This window comes from Triturus cristatus, chromosome 10 (assembly GCF_964204655.1).
Source record: "Triturus cristatus chromosome 10, aTriCri1.1, whole genome shotgun sequence".
NCBI lineage: Eukaryota > Metazoa > Chordata > Amphibia > Caudata > Salamandridae > Triturus > Triturus cristatus.
Window position 1 is genome coordinate 978,458,212 of NC_140593.1, and position 14,543 is coordinate 978,472,754.

Here is a 14,543-nt window from a genome sequence, read left to right on the forward strand (position 1 = left end):
ATAATACTTTTTTCATTAAAAAGATATATTATATGTTAGCATCTTGGGTGGCTCTCAAAAGAGCACTTGTGTTTATTGGGAAATTTTTGTAGCTACATGTAAGTGCTGATGCAGAGTCTGAAGTTGTTGAGAAAGACTCTGTTTCCCTCATCTGTGAAATGTTCACCATCTCTCCTGTATATGCCATCCATATTAAAACTCAGATTGTTGTTGTATATGTACCCCATACTATGGTCTCTGAGATAAGCAGAAACATCTTTATTGACATTTTTCTAGCTTTCTCAATCTGAGGACAAAATTGATTGGACCACTTTCATTTCTGTCTTTGGCAAATGTTAGAGTAGATAAAGGGAGTTTGGGGGAAAAGCAACATCAATTCTGCAAATGTGTCCTTCATTAGCATTTCCAGACCTACCCCAGCCAATGTGCCTAGGTCATTGCCACCACAGTGCACAATCATGAGGTCAGGGGGTTGGAAGTGCATAAAGGAATTAACCAATGTCATCAATTGGTGCCACTTCAATCCTCTCTGTCCAATCCATTTGATATCTACATTTTGTAAAGCTAGGTCTTTTGTCAATACCCCTGCTTTCAGCATACCTTTTGCACCAGAAAACATAGCTGTGCCCAACAATCCACACTGAAAGCATCTTGAAGGGATCTCTGTAGGTAATCAGAAAATGTCTGTACCTGAGGTAGGCGGGTGGTAGAATGAAATCTATCTAAAATGGTGGACCAGATGCTGCTTTTAAGAAAGTAGAGATTATTTTGAAATGTTTGAAAGGTACAGCAGAAAGGATAAGGGCATGCTTTGCAAAGCCAACCACACCTGCTGTTGTCATTTGCAACATTGTGTGGTGAACTTGTGACCTGTCAGCTAAGTTGAATGTTGCATGTCCTGTTGCCATGGAAACTGATATTAAGGACAAGGGGTGAAGATGTCAGTTGAAAAGTATTATTCTCTGTGACCAATGGAAAATCGTTTATCAAATTGAAAAACACTGGGAAGCAATGTGATTTGTGGGTTATGTGTATATGTATGGAAAATTAGAGGGAAAGTTTGCCATTACTGGTTTTACATTGGAGAGTGTGCTGATCTACATTCTCTGTGACTACAAGAAAATCCTGACTGAGTGTGTGAGATTTTTCATTTAACAGATTTATTTAAAAGGTGAGTTATATTTTAAAGAGATTTATGTAATATAAATTTGACATTTTTATGAAACTTTGCTGGTTAAATTAATTTATTAAATGTACAGATATATATTGGGATACTTTTATTGTACTTAAAGTTTGTTTATAAAATAGTATGTGCACTAATATATATAGTATTAAGTGTCTTGAAAGATATAGTTGAATGATGCTTCTTATTTATTAATAATTGGTTTAATGGATAAAGAATGTGTATTATCAAAAAAGTTTATATAAGGTGCAGTTTAATAGGTATGCATATTGCTTCTCAGTAAAAAAGGTACAGTTTAATAAAATGGCAAAAGTATAGATAGTTTGGTAAAATGAGGTAGAGCTGTGCTGTTTGCAAGATGATCATATAAGGTAGTAATGATTACAATTCTGCTATTAATTTGTACATTTTGAGTGGTTTTAGGAATCCTCATAAAAAAAGGTGTTGTTGATTCTTCTTCTTAATTAAGTCTGTTGAGAGGTACAGTTTGGTGATGTTGCATATTTCTAGATTTAATTGGCAATATGTATTTCAAATGAAAACCACTACATTTTACTCTTTCTGGCAGTTGTCTCCTTAAAGAGAATAGTATGTCATGAGTCATGTATTTGTTTAGATGACATTTATATAGTTGTTGCTATATTTACTGAATTAATGAGAGGTACCTGATAGATTACAGGAGTGCAAAGGTAGTGAATATGTGATTTTATAAGTGCATGAGAAGTGTTGTTATGGTTTTATAATGTCTAATTTCGTAGTTAGTATGTAGGTAAATGTGCACAATCTATACGGTCTGATAACTCCCTGCGGCCTACTGATTTCCTCCTGCAAAAATCCAAGTAGTAGCCATGTAGTTCAGTAATCACAGTGTGAGTATCTGTCCACTTCTGCTATATCCTTATCTAATCTCTGTGTCAAAACACAAACACTTATAAACTCACCCTGCTGTAAACTACCAGCACTCTATCTGCTCAGTCACTGTGTATGCACTTGTAGAATGACTCAGGCATGAAGAGACACTGTGCTACAGTCAAATCTGCACAATCTATGCAGTTCCCTAACCCCCTGCTGACTGATTCAGTTCTGCAATAATCCAGATAGTCCTCATGCAGTGCCCCAATCACACTGTCACTCTCTGTCCACTCTTGAAATCATTCTGAGAGAACCATATTCTTCTCTAATCTCTCTGCCAAAACACAAGCACTCATAAACTGATCCTGCTTTCAACTAGCAGCACTCTATCTACCCAGTCACTGTGTATGCACTTGTAGAATAACATTGGCATTAAGAGATACAGTGCAACAGTCAAATGGGCACAATCTATGCAATCCCCTAACCCCCTGCTGACTACTGATTCAGTCCTGCAATACTCCAGATAGTACTCATGCAGTGCCCCAATCACATTGACACTCTCTGTCCACTCTTGAAATAATTCATCCTGACAGAACCATGTCCTTATCTAATCTCTCTGCCAAAACACAAGCACTTATAAACTGATCCTGCGTTCAACTAGAAGCACTCTATCTACCCAGTCACTGTGTATGCACTTGTAGAATAACTCTGGCATTAAGAGATACAGTGCAACAGTCACATGTGCACAATCTATGCAGGCCCATAATCCTCTGCAGACTACTGATTCAGTCCTGCAATACTCCAGATAGTACTCATGCAGTGCCTCAATCACACTGTCACTCTCTGTCTACTCTTGCAATCATCCTGACAGAACCATGTCCTTATCTAATCTCTGTGCCAAAACACAAGCACTCATAATCTCACCCTGCTCTCAAATACCAGCACTCTATCTACCCAGTCACTTTGTATGTACTTGTAGAATGACTTAGGCATTGAGAGATATAGTGCTACAGTCAAATGTGCACAATCTATGCTGGCCTCTAAACCCCTATAGACTACTGATTCAGTCCTGTTATAATCCTGATAGTACTCATGCAGTGCCCCAATCACACTGTCACTCTCTGTCCACTCTTGCAATCATGTTGACAGAACCATGTCCTTATCTAATCTCTGTGCTGAAACACAAGCACTTATAACCTCACCCTGCTCTCAAATACCAGAATTCTATCTACCCAATTACTGTCTATGCACTTGTAGAATGACACAGGCATTAAGAGATATATTGCTACATTCAAATGTACACAATCCATGCAGGTCCCTAACCCCCTGTACACTAATGATTCATTCATGTAATAATCTAGGTAGTACTAATGCAGTGCCCCAATCACACTTTCACTCTCTGTCCACTCTTGCAATCATCCTGACAGAACCATGTCTTTATCTAATCTCTGCACCGAAACACAAGCACTTCTAAACTCATCCCGTTCTCAAGTACCAGCACTGTATCTACCCAGTCACTGTGTATGCACTTGTAGAATGACTGTGGCATTAAGAGATATAGTGCTACAGACAAATGATCACAATGTATGCAGGCCCCTAACCCCTTATAGATTACTGATTCACTCCTGAGATAATCTAGGTAGTACTCATGCAGTGCCCCTATCACACTGTCACTCTCTGTTCACTGTTGCAATCATCCTTAAAGAAGTATATCCTTATCTAATCTATGTGCCAAAGCACAAGCACTTATAAACTCACCCTACTGTTAACTACCAGCACTCTACCCAGTCACTGTCTATACACTTGTAGAATGACTCAGGCATTTACACATGCAGTGCTACAGTCAAATGTGCACAATCTATGCAGGCCCCTAACCCACTGCAGACTACTGATTCAGTCCTGCTATAATCTTGATAGTACTCATGCAGTGCTCCAATCACACTGTCACTCTCTGTCCACTCTTGCAATCATCCTCACAAAACGATGTCCATATCTAATCTGTCTGCCAAAAGAGAAGCACTTATAACCTCACCTTGCTCTAAAATACCAGCACTCTATCTACCCAGTGACTGTGTATGCACTTGTAGAATGACTCTGGCATTAAGAGACACAGTGCTACAGTCAAATGTGCACAATCTATGCAGGCCCTTATCCCCCTATACACTACTGATTCACTCATGTAATAATCTAGGTAGTACTCATGGAGTGCCCCAATCGCACTGTCACTCTCTGTCCACTCTTGCAATCATCGTGACAAAACCATGTCCTTATCTAACCTCTGTTGCAAAGCACAAGCACTTATAAACTCACCCTACTGTCAACTACCAGCACTCTATCTACCCAGTCACTGTCTATGAACTTGTAGAATGACTTAGGCATTAAGAGATACAGTGTTACAGTCAAATGTGCACAAACTATGCAGGCCACCAAACCCTGTAGACTACTGATTCAGTCCTGCTATAATCCTAATAGTATTCATGGAGTGCCCCAATCACATTGTCACTCTCTGTCCACTCTTGTAATCATATTGACAGAACCATGTCCTTATCTAATCTCTGTGCTGAAACACAAGCAGTTATAACCTCACCGTGCTCTCAAATACCAGCACTCTATCTACCCAGTTACTGTCTACGCACTTGTAGAATGACTCAAGCATTAAGAGATACGTTGCTTCAGTCAAATGTGCACAATCTATGCAGTCCCCTAACCCCCTGCTGACTACTGATTCGGTCCTGCAATACTCCAGATGTACTCATGCAGTGCCCCAATCACACTGTCACTCTCTGTCCACTCTTGCATTCATCCTGACTATGTCCTTATGTAATCTCTGTGCCGAAACATAAGCACTTCTTAACTCACCCTGCTCTCAAGTACCAGCACTCTGTCTAGCCAGTCATTGACCATGCACTTGTAAAATCATTGAGTCAGGCATTAAGAGATACAGTGCTACTGTCAAATGTGCACAATCTATGCAGGCCCCTAACCCACTGCAGACTACTGATTCAGTCCTGCTATAATTTTGATAGTACTCATGCAGTGCCCCAATCACACTGTCACTCTCTGTCCACTCTTGCAATTATCCTCACAAAACCATGTCCTTATCTAATCTGTCTGCCAAAAGAGAAGCACTTATAACCTCACCCTGCTGTCAAATACCAGCACTCTATCTACCCAGTCACTGTCTATGCACTTGTAAAATGACTCAGGCATTAACATACGCAGTTCAACAGTCAAATTTTTACAATATATCCAGTCTCCTAACCCCATTCAGAGTACTGTTTCACTTCTGCAATTACCGAAGTAGTAGCCGTGTACACCGTTATATACAACGTGTTTATTTAGTCATAGAAGAGTATATTTTATACATTTATTTTAATATTGTCATATTTAAATTTTTTCTTGTACAGATATTGTTCATCATCATTAAAAAAAACTTACCATGACTAGAATAACACAAAAGAAGAAAGAACAAAAAAAGGAGTATTATTTGAAGAAAAGAGAACAGCAAAAATTAGATGAACTACAACATGTGGGAAAGTAGAAAAAGTCTTCTGGTAAGAGAACAAAATAATTTGTTAAAAAACTTTCAAAGGCTAAAAACAGTGTGCTCAATGTGGAACGTATTAAGAATTCCCCAACAACAAAGAAAAAGAAAAAGAAAAAAGGAGAAGTTAGTAGAAAAATGCATTCTGAAGAATTAATGTATGGTAAAAGGAGAAAGAATCAGTTTGAAGAAATTAGAAAGAGAACGTTTTACAATAGAGTTGTTTTTAATTTGTTGAAAGATGTGAAGAAATATAAAAGAAGATCCGCTTTTTATAAAAAAAAGAAACCGATTGAAACTATTGTTGACAAGGCTTTTGAATTAAAAAGGAAATTATTCATCTTAGTTTTAAACAGAATTCGATCACTTGATAAGCCAATACATTTTATAAAGGCCAAAAGTAAGAAGAAGAAAGTTATTAACAGAAGTAACTTTTGCGATTTTTTATGGGTGAATGGAAACACAGTTCAAGTTCAGAGTCTTTTTTTAATGAAGAGAGTTATTTTCAAACCAATTCATTGTTGCTTGCAGTTGATAGCAGTGGTCGAGCTTATGAGGTTAAAAATGGTTGCCCAATTGAGAAAGAGAAGATGGTTCCCAGAGATGTAGAAGAAGTGGTAGCTGATGAAGTTCTAGGGAGACGTCCTAAAGCTCCTGTGTATACTTGGGATTGTAGTAGTATTTGTAGTATACGACAGGAATCTATTGGAATTTTACGCAATTTCCTACTAGACTATAGTAAAAAAAAGTGTTAAACAAAAGATTAAGTTGTTGCAAGGACAAGATCCTTTCCGAGTAAGAAAACATACTGGTTTGCAAGGTCATTCTCTGGCTTGTCTTTTGAGAAAAGTATGTCAAAGTGTTTTCATCATTTTAGAATGTTAGCAGTACATCATTTTCAAATGTGGAAGTTTGTGAGAAGATTGTATTATGCTAAAAGTCCAGCACTAATTTTAAATGACTTAAACAGTGCTCTTTTGCATGGAACAGTATCAGATGTTACAAAAGTTTGTGATGAAATAGAGTTTCGTTACTTTGGTCCTGAAGAAGAGAGTGGACAAAGTGAGACATTGATAGAAGTAGATGTTGAAGAAAATGTGGAAAATAGTAGTACAGAGAAGTTTGAAGAACAAATTACAACGTTTAAGGTAATTTTGTGTGAAAAGCCAAATTACACTTGTATTTGTTGCCGACGAACTCACTATAGAAAGACGAGGACTGTTGATTTATATTTAAAATGTGAAAGAGAAAGAGAAAATAATGATAAATGGAAGGAATTTGTAACTTATTTGTTGGTAGAGGAATACTTTGATTTGGGTACTGATCAGCGTATTTGTAAATATTGTTATAACAAATTAGACGATAATAAAATGCCTGCTAGAGCTGTCCATAATGATGTAGAGTTAGTAACTATTCCTCCAGAATTGATAGATTTAAACACGTATGAGTCTATTCTGATTCAATGTGTGCACCGATTTCATGCTATTGTTCGCATGGAGCCTTAAACAGGTAAATTGCCTCCTACAGATTTACAGCGAGGATTAAAAGGTAGAGTTGTATATTTATTTCTAGATTTAAAGAAGAATATTGAAACTATTGGTGTAGAAAATGTAGAAAGTGAACCACTAGCATTCTAGTTAATGATGTTCCTACTAAGAGTAAGAAAATTTGTCAGGAATTAGTTGATGTTAGGAAAGTGCAAAAGGCAACATTATATCTTATAAAAAACAATGATTAAAACAAAAATGTTTATGTAGAAGAAGAAGAAATAGTTTTAGGAGATGATAGTGAAACATCAAGTGGTCAAATTGAAAAAGTTGACATGTTCAAAAGTGAAGAAATTTATGAACATTATAGTGTACATTCACTTAATTCAAAAGAAGTGATGGGGAATAGTATTGAATTATTCCAAATGAAGGAAGCAAAGGGGACTCCCATGAGTGTATGGGACTTCAGTTTGGAAGCTCGTTGTTTTCCCCAGCTGTTCCCAACTGGAGAAGGTGGACGCTATGACGAACGATAAGTACAGATTCCTGCATCAGAATATCGGACAACAAGATTGTATGCAGAAGATCCAAGATTTCAACAATGTATCCCATATATATTTCATCTTTTGTTTGAGAGTGACTTGTCTGGACTTTCATATGCAGGCAACCACATCTTAAAAACAGGAGTACATCTTAAAAATGTTTCTGCAAAGGAATTCATGGATAAAGTATATCAGAGAGACGATCATTTAGAATCTCAAATGATTAATTTGATGGCATGTCAGCGCGGTACTTATGAGTATTGGTATCGTCATCATGGAGAACTTAAATGCATGCTAGGGAACTTAGGAACTCATACGTGGTTTGTTACCCTAAGCTGTGCTGAATACGCTTGGGATGATTTACTTGAATTTCTTTGAGAGGCAAATTCAAATATTATAAATACTGACACAAGACACCTGGAGAATTGTGCTCTTTGGATCCTGTAAATGTATGTAGATATTTCAACCATAGGTTTGAAGCTATGATGTCTTTTATCTGCAATAAAAAGAATCCTCCTCTTGGAGAAGTTATTGATTTCTTTTGGAGAAAGGAGTATCAAGCTAGAGGTGCTCCTCATATACATATGCTTTTATGGATCAAGGATGCACCCAAATTTGGAACTGATTCGGATGACACTGTTTTATCTTTTATTGAAGATTATGTCACATGTGCTATACCAAAAAGAACAGAAGAAAACACCTTAAGGCAACAAGTGTTACGATTCCAAAGTCATCAATGTGGCAAATACTGTCGACGGAAATACAAGTCGAAGGAAAAGTTTTATACCAAATGTCGTTTTGGATTTGCACGTCCAGTAATATCCAGAGAAAGAGTAAACAGTTTCATGTCAGCAGTGAGACATACCCTCACTAGAAAATCTCCCAAAAATACATACAATTTGAGAAGAAGTGAAGAATCAAAGTATATCAATGATTATAGTCCAGTTATTCTCTCAATGTGGTATGCTAATATAGATATCTAGTATGTTGCGTACAATTCCATTGCTGTTGCTCGGTATGTAACATCATACATAACAAAATCAGAAAAGACGGAGTTGAAAGAAATGTGGGAAGAAATTTCCCACGAGAAGAGTCTTAGTAAGAAATTGTACAGTTTTAGTTTGAAGATATTATCCCATCGAGAGATTGGAGCGTATGAATGCTCGGATCGGTTGTCGTCTGCAAGTTTATATTCAAAGTCAAGAGGGATCATTTGAGTGAGTCTAGGTCTTGCTGCAATGCGAAATCGAGTACTTAAACCTATACAAGAAATCAAATATTTAGCAGTAAATGAACCGGGAAGTACAAAACAAACATGTTGGATACATACTATCCAAATAGAAGTCGTCATCTTGAGAACATATGTCTCTATGAACTGCTGCAATTTTACAGTTTTAAGAAAAATACTACAGAAAACATAAATGAAGGAAAATATGCAGCGATTGGTTCAGAAGGATCTTTGGTGATACTAAAGAAAATCTAATTGATCACAGGAAACTGAGTTGTGATACTGCAGATAAAAGAGAATTTTACTATTTTTTTTTGCAAATCTGCTTTTATTATTTTTTAAAGAATACACGTTTTGGCAGCATACATTACACACAGGAGTTCGTGAGCATATGCAAATTGTTAATCCGTACTTGGTCTAAAGCCAATTTAATATAACACGCATTCGAATTATGTGTCAACCACCACCCGCTCAGGAGCCGGCCGCATTTTCACAGTAGCAACCGTATATCAGCCACTTAGCCGTGCATGCAAGCTTATGCCGCCCACTCAATTTAGGCTTAGAAACAGATGAGTTACCTACAATTCAAAAGAAGAACTCATAACAGTGGCAGCGTGAACAGTTGTATACATATATTGCTCCCCCCCTTTCTACCCCTGACTCCCCCAAAGAGAATTTTACTATTTAGCACTTTTACAACAGTTCAAACCTTGGCGTACGGGATTGGAATTACTTGGAGATTTTCAGTGCTATGAAGATTCTTTCAATGCATGTAAACATAGCATTGAATGCCCAGTTTTTGCAAATATCTGAAAATGTTGAATGAAAAAATTGATCAAGAAGCTACTATTGCAGCTGAGATTGCTAGAGACAGTTCTCAAGACAGTCAAAGTTCTGGACCTCTGAGTCAAGATCCACTAGGACAACCAATTCTTGAAAATGAAGCAGCAATCGCCATGATTGAAGTGGAAACAGCAATGCATCAAGCTCAAGAAGATATTATGGATTTAGAAAACTTGGCAGAACAACTACATTTTTAACAGAAAGAAATATATCAGCAAGTTAGACAACAGATTGACCATGGTTTTCTTCATGAAAAGAAAGAATGCACATGCACATCATTTCAATCTATCCGCATGTATATCAGTGGTCAAGCTGGCGCAGGAAAAAGTTTCTTGATTAAAGTTTTGACCACTTATCTACGGAAAATAACTGACTCACATTTGTCTTGTGTTGTAACTGCTCCAACTGGATTGGCAGCACACAACATTAAAGGAATAACATTACATCGTTTACTAATGCTACCTGTGGAACATAAAAATAAATTGGAATATCAGAAGCTATCTGGAGAAGCTTGTTATGAAGTTTCAAGAGTGCTAATGAAAATGAAACTTCTGATTATTGATGAGGTGAGCATGGCCTCAAACTTAATGCTTGCCTTTGTGCATTTAAGACTGCAGCACATTTTAAAAACAGAATACAATGTCTTATTTGGAGGAAAACATGTGATAGCTTTTGGTGAACTACTGCAACTTACTCCTGTAAAAGGGCAACCAGTATTTAAAACACTTGTGCATGAAGATACCAGAAAGTCTTTGGGAAGTGTTGGAAACTTTAACATTTGGTCATATTTTGAGTACAAAGAACTCATTAAAAATATGCGACAAGCAAATGATGAAGTTTATGGAACCATTCTTCAAAATATAATAATTGGAGTATTGACAGAATATTGCAAAGAAGCTTTGCAAAGTCGGATACTTACCAACTTGTTTCCAAATGAAAATATAGATCCTGCAAAAATATACAAAAATTGGGCAGAAAATAAATCTATAATATGCCTCATGCCAACACTGCGAGAGTGTTGTACATTTAATGAAGAACTTTTACAGCTGGAAAATGAACAAATATGAAAAATGGAAGCCATTGATAAAATAGAGCATGAGGGAATTACTATTATTTTGACAGAAAAACTGAAAACAAAATTGGATTCTTTGGAAAAATCTATATCTAAAACTGCTGGTTTTGAAAAGAATTTATATGTATGTGTAAACTGTCGGGTTATTTTACGGCATACTTTAGATGTAGAAAAAGGTTTAGTAAATGGAGCAATGAAAAAAGTTGTTGATTATGTTAATTATCAAAAAGAAGATGGAATTGAATTTTTGAAAATCAAATTTGATCAGATTGAAGAAGTGGAACAAATTGCTTGTTGTTCTGCTCGTTTATTGCTTGTTAAAGATGTGTATGTTCGTAGAAAACAGTTTCCTCTTTCTTTGGCATATGCGGTGACTATTCATAAATCTCAAGGTTTAAGTGTAGACAGTGCTTTGGTAAATATTAGAAGTACCGTATTTAAAGAGGGTATGGCATATGTTGCTTTGTCCCGAGTCAGAACTTTATCTGGATTGTATTTGATTGATTTTGATGAGAGAAAGATTAGTGCAGATGTAAATTGTGTAAGAGAGTATAATTGGCTAAGGAGACTGCATGCTCCCAATTTAGGTGAATATCCAGTATATGAAAAGCGTGTAGTAGGTCGAAAAAGAAGGTATGAGGAAATCTGTAGTGAAGTTAATTAGAAGAAAAAAAACAGGATAATGTTAAAATTCCAAGCAAAAAGAAAAAGGACACTATTGGAGAGATTGTCAGATATCAGTTAGAAAATAGTTCAGGTATCAACTGCTATGCTAATGTAGTGGTAAATGTTGTATTTTGTCTCGAAAATCTGCTACAGCAAATTATAGAAAATCGAGAAAAAAGGTTTTGTTCCTTGTTGTATTCTATTTTTGAAAAATTGATAACTAATAAATGTAAAATCCAAACTGTTTCTGATATTAGGAAGCTTTTGGATATATATTCTGGTTCTACACAATTTACACAGAATGTGCAACATGATGCTCAGGAATTTTTAATGTACATGCTTGCAGTATTAGAAGAAGAAGGAATACAAATTGAAAATCTATTTGGACTTTATTATAAATGGGAACATGAATGTAAAAATTGTACGTTTACTTCTACCACTAACATAGACACTGAGAGATTTATATATTTAACAATACCAGACTGTAAAACAGTGTCTGTCAACAAATTAGTTAAAGCAGCAAATCAAAACATGGAGTGTAGCCAATGCAAATCAGAAATGTTATCAACACTATTTATACAAAACTTTGGACAATATATAATTTTAATGAAACAACATTGTACAGCTGATGGAAGAAAATTGGAAACTTTAATTAAAAATTTTGAAGCAAGTCAGGATAGAGTACAGAGACAGCCCTTCTAGAGGTGGCAGAGTCAATTTGTGAAACTCTAGATCTAGGCAGCTGTGCAATGTTGGTGCTGCTGGATTTGTCCGCAGCCTTTGACACAGTTTCCCATAAGATCCTCCTGAATAGACTACATCATTTAGGAGTTACGGGGACTGTGTTACGATGGTTTCATTCATTTCTTGAAGGAAGGTCGCAACAGGTATTTCTACATCCCTATGTCTCCAGTTCTAGACCTATGCCTTATGGGGTCCCACAGGGTTCCGCTTTAAGCCCTACACTTTTTAATGTCTACTTGGCACCCCTGGCGGCAACTGTAGAAAAATGGGGAGTGCATGTTGTCTCGTATGCAGACGACACTCAACTTGTCTTCTCTTTTAAAGAACAAAGCGAGACAGCCTTTGCCAATTTTAGACAGTGTCTTTTAAATATTTCTTCCTGGATGACGGATAGCTGCTTAAAGTTAAACACTGATAAGACGGAGGTCTTATTTTTTAATCAACCAATTCCTCCATGCACCGAGCTATGGTGGCCAGCTGAGCTAAATCCGCCCCCACTACCTGTGTCCTCGGCGAGGAATTTGGGTTTCCGGTTTGATTCCCAACTCACAGGTAAGGCACAAATTACGCATGTCTCCTCTCAGTGTTTTTGGAGACTTAAAGCTCTGCGTAGATTTCTTCACTTCCTGCCTATGGACTGCAGGAAGTCAGTGGTTTATGCCCTAATTACCTCCCAACTTGACTACGCTAATAGCCTTTATATTGGTCTCCCTGAGTACCTGATGAGGAGACTACAGCGTATTCAAAATGCAGCATCCAGGCTGATCAGAAATGTGCCACTGCGATATCACATTACCCCCCATATACACAGCATACATTGGCTCCCAGTGAGGAGAAGAGTTCAGTTTAAAGCTCTTGTATTGGCTCATAGAGCAATAAGAGGGGTAGGTCCTCACTATCTGAAGCGGAGGCTCCAGAAATACCATCAAGTAAGAACGCTCAGATCTAACAGTTGTAATCTTTTGGTCACCCCTCGCTTTAGGAAGGCAAGGACGGGTGGCCATACATTTTCCGTCAAAACAGCGACGTTATGGAATACAATGCCTAATGATTTGAGACAGTTAGATGCGGAATTGCCTTTTAGGAAGGCCCTGAAAACTTGGCTTTTTGGGTTGCCCTAAAGACAGTGTTCCTCCTGGCTCTCCCCCCCCTCAAATAGGATGCTAGCGCCGGGACACATCCGTTGGAAGTAGCCGCGCGCTCTATAAGTGCTAATAATAATAATAATAATAATCTATCAATATCAGGAAGAACTTTTGTAGCAGTAGCAATTATTTTCCACGATGGACCTTCTACAACATCTGGACATTACACTGTCTATTTAAAATGCAATAAAGGATGGACATATTGTAAAGATGTTCATTTAGTTTTTAGATATCGTTTGCCAAACAAATTACCAAATTCATATCTAATATTCTTAAAGCCAAAGTTCTAAGAACATAATTCGACCTATTGGGTATATGTTAAACTCTATTAATACAATTACTTTAGACAATTTCAGTATAAAGGATTTCAGGGATATCATTTGGCCTAGAGGAAAGATATTAATGTGAATTAAGCACCTTTTCTGGGATATTCTGACAGCACATATTTTAAAGAATATCATTTAGAGTATATGTAAATTATGAAGAATTATTGATTGAATTATTGTTTTGTTTCTTTTATCTTGTAGTAAAACAATTCTCTTATAAAGAAGCATTTTATATATGTGTGATTTGTATTATATGCTCTGTTATCGAGGATGGTATTTTTATACAATGTGCAGACATAGTTCACTATGTTGAAAATATTTTTGACACAGATTTGTTTTTTTTCAAACAATCTTCTTGATTGTTTTTTTTTGGCCCGCTGTTATGTGATGAGTAACATTGAAATCACTATTTATAGTGAAATTCAATATATTCTGAGAACAGCAAAAAAGGCAAATAAAATAATTTATATTATGTTTAAATTATGTTGTATTTATAACATGATAATATTATATATTATAACTGTATTTTTTCTTCTCTTTTACAGATCTAAATTCTAAAGTTAAAACGTTTTTAAAATTTAAAATATAACAAACAACTGCAAATTAAAAAAATTCCAATATTGTGATATCTACTACTGTAAAGGTAAGGTTAAGTAATCCAAACACTATCCATCCACTACTACATTCACCCAGGCACTATTCATACACACCTTTAAACACCTACGCACTGCTTAGTAATGTCTAAAATACCTCAGGTACTAACCATATAGTCCACCAATCACTATGGTACTGGTAATGCAGTTTTTAAGTTATTTACTACTAGCATTTACTAATTCAATACCTTTGTCAGTACCCAAGCAGTTATGCATTTTCTCAGATGATCTCCGTGCAATACTCTAATCATTCACTAG